At 36.4% G+C, this 6,644-nt stretch overlaps 1 pseudogene; it reads right to left on the reverse strand.

Moving 5' to 3' along the window:
- Window positions 1–3,356: 3,356 nt before the first annotated feature.
- Window positions 3,357–3,597, reverse strand: LOC141516029 (large ribosomal subunit protein eL38 pseudogene; annotated as a pseudogene).
- Window positions 3,598–6,644: the final 3,047 nt, after the last annotated feature.

The following is a 6,644-nucleotide window of genomic DNA, read 5'->3' on the forward strand; positions in this document are numbered from 1 at the left end:
GTCATCATCAAAGGAGGCACCAAAAAACCAAAAACAAAAAATCTGAAAAAAAACTACTTAAAAACAAAATAAGCAATAAGAGGCACAAAAATCCAATGAAGAAATCCTTAAAAAACAGTTTTAGGCACATGGAAAAATATGAACAAAAATTCATTAAAACTTCTATAAAAGTAGAATTGGCCAAATGGCAATGGAGATGCAAAAGTTCACTGAAGAAAATAATTCCTTAAAAATTAGAATTGGGCAAGCAAAAAGCAAATACATTAAGAAACAATAAAACAAAATCAAAAGAATGAAAAAATAGAAGAAAATATGAAAGTGCTCACGGGGGGGGGGGGTTGTTTGTTTTTGCAAGGCAATAGAGTTAAGTGACTTGCCCAAGGTCACATTAGCTAGGCAATTATTGTCCCAGGCTGAATTTGAACTCAGGTCCTCCTGATTCCAGGGCCAGTGCTCTATCCACTGAGCTACCTAGCTGCTCGGAAAGAGCTCATTGGGAAAAAAAATTGACCTGGAAAATAGAATGAGTAGATAATTTAATAATTAGTGAATTACCTGAAAGCCATGATTAAGAAAGGATCCTAGATATCATTTTTCAAGAAATTATTTTTAAAAAACTTCCCTGAACACCTAGAAACAGAGGTTAAAATAAAAATTGAAAGAATCTACTACTTACCTGCTGAAAAATATTCCCAAAAGAAAACTCCCAGGTTGATACTGATGATTATTTTTGTCCTTCATTCTCAAAGAAAACCATGACATAGGGTAAATGATGCTATGACAAGCATGTGAATTGGATTTGAATGAGGCTAAGTCACCAGCCTCACTTCCTCCTCTGGAACCATCTGGATCCAGTGGCCAGATATGGATCAGGACAATTGGAGATGGTCCTGGCTGCAAGGCAGTCATGGTGAAGTGACTTGTCCAGAGTCACATAGAAAGTGTCAAGTGTCTTGAGGCTGGATTTAAACTCAGGTCCTTCTGACCCCAGAGCTGGTGCTCCAACCACTGTACTATCTAACTGCATTTCTTCCTCCTCCCTCCCCAGATATATAGTCTAATTCCAGAGCTCTCATGTCAAGGAGAAAATATTGCTAGCAACCAAAAAGAAACAATTCAAGAATCTTGGAGTCACAGTCGGGATAACACAAGATTTAGTAGCTTTGACATTAAAGAATTAGAAGGCTTGAAATATGATATTCTAAAAGCTAAAGGAACTAGGATTATAACCAAGAATTACTTACCCAGCCAAACTGAGAATAATCCTTCAGGAGGGGAAATAGATATTCAATGAAACAGAAGATTTTCAAGCATCCCTGATAAAAAGACCAGAGCTAAATAGAAAATTTCACTTTCACATACTAGAGAAGCATAAAAAGATGAACAGAAAAGAGGAATCATTAGAGATTCAATAAGTTGAACTATTTACATCCCTTTGTCTTTTTTTGTTTGTTTTTGCAAAGCAATGGGGTTAAGTGGCTTGCACAAGTCCACACAGCTAGGTAATTAAGTGTCTGAGGTCGGATTTGAACTTAGGTACTGACTCCAGGGCCAGTGCTCTATCCACTGCACCACCTAGCTGCCCCTTATTTACATTCCAAATAGAAAGATGATATTTGTAACTTCTAGGAACTTTCTCATTAATAGGGTGGTAGAAGGAATATACATACACAGAAGTGAGTTGAATATGATGGGATGATCATCTAAAACAAAATTAAGAAGGGAGAAGTGAGTGATAGAATGAGGTTAAATTATCTCACATTAAAGAGATGAAAAAGAGCTTTTCCAGAGGAAGGGAAAATGTGGAGGTGACAGAGGGAGCTCCTGAACCTTGTTTTCATCAGATTTGGCTCAAAGAGGGATTAGCATATACACTCAGTTGGTTATAGAAATCTATCTTTAGAAAGTAGGAGAGGAAGGGCATCAGAGAAGAGGGTTAGGATGCTAATAGAAGAGAGGGCAGTTTGGAGAAGGTGATGGAAGCAAAAGAGGGAGAAAAGCACAATGAAGGGAAATGTAGTGGAAAAATTTTTATAACAAGTTTCGCTGATAAAGGTCTCTTTTTTCAAATATATAGTGAATTGATTCAAATATACAAAACAAATCATTGGCCAATTGATAAATGATCAAAGGATATGAATATGCTGTTTTCAGATGAAGAAATCAAAACTATAGGCATATGAAAAAGCACTTTAAATCACTTCTGCTTAGAGAAATGCAAATTTCTGAGATACCAATTTATATATATCACATTGGGTAATGTGATAGGAAAGGGAAATGACAAATGTTGGAGGGGGTGTAGGAAAATTAAGTGTTTTAGCACCATTGGTAGAGGTAGATTGATTAAACCTCTCTGGAGACCAATTTGGCTATAACCCAAAAGGCTATAAAACTGTGCAAACTCTTTGAACACTGCAAAGAGATTTTACAAAAAAAAAGGAAAAAAGACATAGATGAACAAAAATATTTATAGCAGCCAGTTTTTTAGTGACATAGAATTGGAAATTGAGGGAATGCATATCAACTGAGAATAGCTGAACATATCAATATGATTATGATGGAATACAATTTTTTGCTATAAGAAATGATGAGCAGGATGCTTTCAGAAAAACCTAGACAGACTTACATGAACTGATATAAAATGAAGTGAGCAGAACCATGTGAAGAGTGTATATTACTAAATACAGCAACATTTTATAATGATCAATTGTGATTGACTTTAGCTAGTCTCAGCAATATAATGAAACATGAGAATTCTGAGAAAGCTCCTGAGAAAGAACTAATGGTCTCTGAATACAGATCAAAGACAAATGTTTTAAAATTTTATTTTTCAACAGATATCTTATTGTCTGATCTTGTTACCTCTTAGACTTCTCTTCTTTAAGGATATAATTTCTCTCTCATCACACCCAATTTGGATCAAGGTACAATATAGAAACAAAGTAAAGACTGACAGAGTGCTTTCTGTGGGGGGTGGGGGTGGGGGAGGGAAGCAAGATTGGGGGGGAATTGTAAAACTCAAATAATATCTTTAATAAAAATAAATTTAAAAAAATAAAAAATAAATAAAATTTTATTTTTCTTTGAAATTTTTAAATTAGTTTTTCTTTCACAACATGACTAATATGAAAATGTTTTACATGACTCCATGTGTAAAACCTTTATAAAATTTCTTGTCTTCTCAAGGTGGGGGAGAGGTAGGGAAAGAGAGAATTTTGAACTCAAAATTTTAGAAAATGGTAAAAATCATTTACATACATATAATTGGAAAATATTTTTTAAAGTAAGATTATTTTTTTTCGATTTTTTTCCTGTATTTTAATGGAGATGATGGAACATTAAGTGAGTTGGTTCCTTCACTTCAGCTCCTTCACAGCCAAACCAGGAGGCAGGGACTATTTAAGTTTCTCTGCCTTCTCTTTGTCTGTGATGACCAATGTGTACAGGTACCTGCTGCATTGGACCTTAAACTTCACATTGTCCTTGTTTTCTTGATCTTGACAGATTTAGCATCTTTTCGTCTGGTTCTGGCTGTGAGCAGGAAGTCTTTTATTTCCTCAATTTTTCGGGGCATGGTGGCGGTGGGTGGCCCAAGAGATAGAGCCTCGGGAGAGATTCTCACAAGGAGCCAAGAAAGCTGGAAAAGGGTAAAGTAAGATTATTAAAATCAGTTTATCCCTCTTCTGGTATTTGACAAGTTGCATTTAATATACTAGAACACAAATTACATATCAAACTGGTATAACTAGATGACTCAGTAATGATAACTTTGGCTCCTCCTTGGCCAGTCTTTTCTTTGATTCATGTTCAATTGATGATAACACTTTTTTGGTCACAGGGTTTAGGAAACATTAGGAACTTCTATACTTCATTATACTGTAAAACTTTAAAAAGTACTTTCATCCCATACTGAAGAAGAAAAGGATTCTGAATTATTTTAAATTATAATAGCTGAACTTGAAGATTTCAATGCTTAATTTATGTCATTTGAAACTCTCAAGAATTCAGGGATAAAAGTTTTGTACCTCTTATCCCTCCATTATTTTATATTTGGTCTGGATTCTATTCCTGCTTTGGAGTAGGGAACTTCTTTCCAAGGTGTTGTTTATGCTAATGCCATTACAAGTCTGATCTAAACACCCCCACTTTATGGATGATGATGACAAGGTCCTTTCCAAATACAATTCCAAGTGCTTGGTTCTGGGAAAACAGCCCAGCATGTTGTCAGACCTGGCTCTCTTGCCACACAGTGGCTCAGGCTTTGTAAGAAAAAGCCTCTGGTCAGTCTCTTTCTTCTCAGCTATTTCAAATTGTTCTCTTTTATGCAGTTTGTGAAACTGAAATGTGTTTAAAATAGATTTCATTGGTATAGATAACTTCTGGTAAAAAACACTTCCTCTACAAAGAGATGAACAAACACTGCAACTTAACCCGATTTATTCATATGTCCCCATGAGGTCCTGGAGATCCTAGAATCTAGTTCATGCAAAGTGAAGACTTTTCTTTTTTTTTTTTTTAACAAATATTTTATTTATTTTGAGTTTTACAGTTTTCCCCCCATTCTTGCTTCCCACCCCCCACAGAAAGCAGTCTATTAGTGTTTACATTGTTTCCATGATATACATTGATCTCAGTTGAATGTGATGAGAGAGAAATCATATCCTAAAGGAAGAAAAATAAAGTATGAGATAGCAAAATTACATAATAAGATAAGGTGTTTTTTTTTTCTAAATTGAAGGTAATAGTCCTTGGTCTTTGTTCAAACTCCACAGTTGTTTCTCTGGATACAGATGGTATCCTCCACTGCAGACAGCCCCAAATTGTTCCCGACTGTTGCACTGATGGAATGAGCCAGTCCATCCAGGTTGGTCATCTCCCCCATGTTGCTGTTAGGGTGTACAATGTTTTTCTGGTTCTGCTCATCTCACTCAGCATCAGTTCATGCAAATCCCTCCAGGCTAAAATGAAGACTTTTCAAGAATCCAGTCTCACCTCAAATATTCTACCTCATGAATGTTGTCCCCTTTGCTATCTCCTGCTGAGCTTCCCTCTGGGGGCAGTGTTGGGGGTGAGTGGGCCCCAAGGTCAACAGACAAACCAGGACCAGCTCTGGTGGCAAAATCCCCAAAGAAACTGAGCAGTGGGACAGTCTGATTACGTGGCAACAAGAAGGGATACCTGGTGGGTTGTCTGTGCTGCTCCCAGGATTCTGGGACGTGATGATGGGAACTGGACAGTGTCCCCCTCCCCCATCAGGGCTCTTGAAGTGAAGACTCATTAGTCTGACCCCAACGGGGTGAAAACCTCTGGTTTCTAGTCACAGGCCTGCAAAGCACAAGCAGTTCACAGATTAAACTTCATCAGAAGGGACAGCAAATTACTGGAGGGCATACTGAATAGTTTCATTGAGAGAGAGAGAGAGAGAGAGAGAGAGAGAGAGAGAGAGAGAGAGAGAGAGAAGCTTAGATGAACATACATCCAGGAAAGAACTTTAGAGGAAAGAAGGGAGCCTAGGAGAGGAAAGAAGAAAAACTTAGATCAACACAGATCCAGCCACACGTAGCTGGGGCCATACTGCTCCAATATTGCTGCACAAGAGAATTATAAGTCTTCAGAATTCTCTTCAAGGCAATTTCAAACTTATTCTTTAGAGGACCGACAATGAAGGACTCTACTTGCCTACTGTCAGAGAGGCAATAGATTTAAAATGCAGAAAAGACATACATTTTTAATATAGTCAATGTGAGAATTGTTTTGTTTTACTATGGATATGTTTCGAGCATTTTCTTTTGCTTCTTTTTAATTGTTTGATTTCAGAGGAGATCAAAGATAGAAATTTTTTTAAAATAAGGAATTCAAAAACAGTCAGACAAAAAAGACCCCAAAACAAATAACACAAGTTTCTGCCAAACTTCACATAAATTAAAATGAAATCTGAACGGAGAAGTGGAGTTCAATGGACCTAATCCTCCCCAAACTCCATTCATCTGGGCAGGTGGTGATAAAAATGGATAGAACCTTGGGTCTCAGAGACAGGAAGACCCGAGTTCAAATTTGGTCTCTGACACTTATTAGTTTTGTGACCCTGGGCAAAGCAGTTAATCTCTGTTTGCCTCAGTTTCCTCACCTGTAAAACATGGATAATAATAGTAGCCACTTCACTGTGTTGTTGTAAAGATCAAATGAGATCATAATTGTAAAGTACTATATAAATGTTAGCTATTATTATGTTTAAAAGCCCTTCCCCTTGAAAGAGTTGGTTGAAGTCTCTATTCATAAGCATAGAGTATGTGATTAGAACATTCAAAATTAAATAGTCCTCAAAGAAACTAATTCATAATTGCTGTCATCTAAATGTTTTCTTTTGGTTTACTACGATTCTCAGACCAACTTTTAGTTCTTTCCTATTCAAAATTAAAATTCTTCTATGCATGCTGTCTTAAAAAAACAATAAACAAAACACAACCAACCTTTGGATGACAATTTGGGTGGCAATGATAATTAATAGAATCCTTAATGTTGTGTTAAATTGTCAGCAATAAGTTCTGCTCAATACTTCTGAATTAAAGTTATGTTTATCCTTTTTACATTAGAAAACTACTTATAATCTACCTTGGAAGGCATATGGATCTTAGTATCTTAGT

The sequence above is a fragment of the Macrotis lagotis genome, chromosome 3 (genome assembly GCF_037893015.1).
Source record: "Macrotis lagotis isolate mMagLag1 chromosome 3, bilby.v1.9.chrom.fasta, whole genome shotgun sequence".
NCBI classification, from domain to species: Eukaryota; Metazoa; Chordata; class Mammalia; order Peramelemorphia; family Peramelidae; genus Macrotis; species Macrotis lagotis.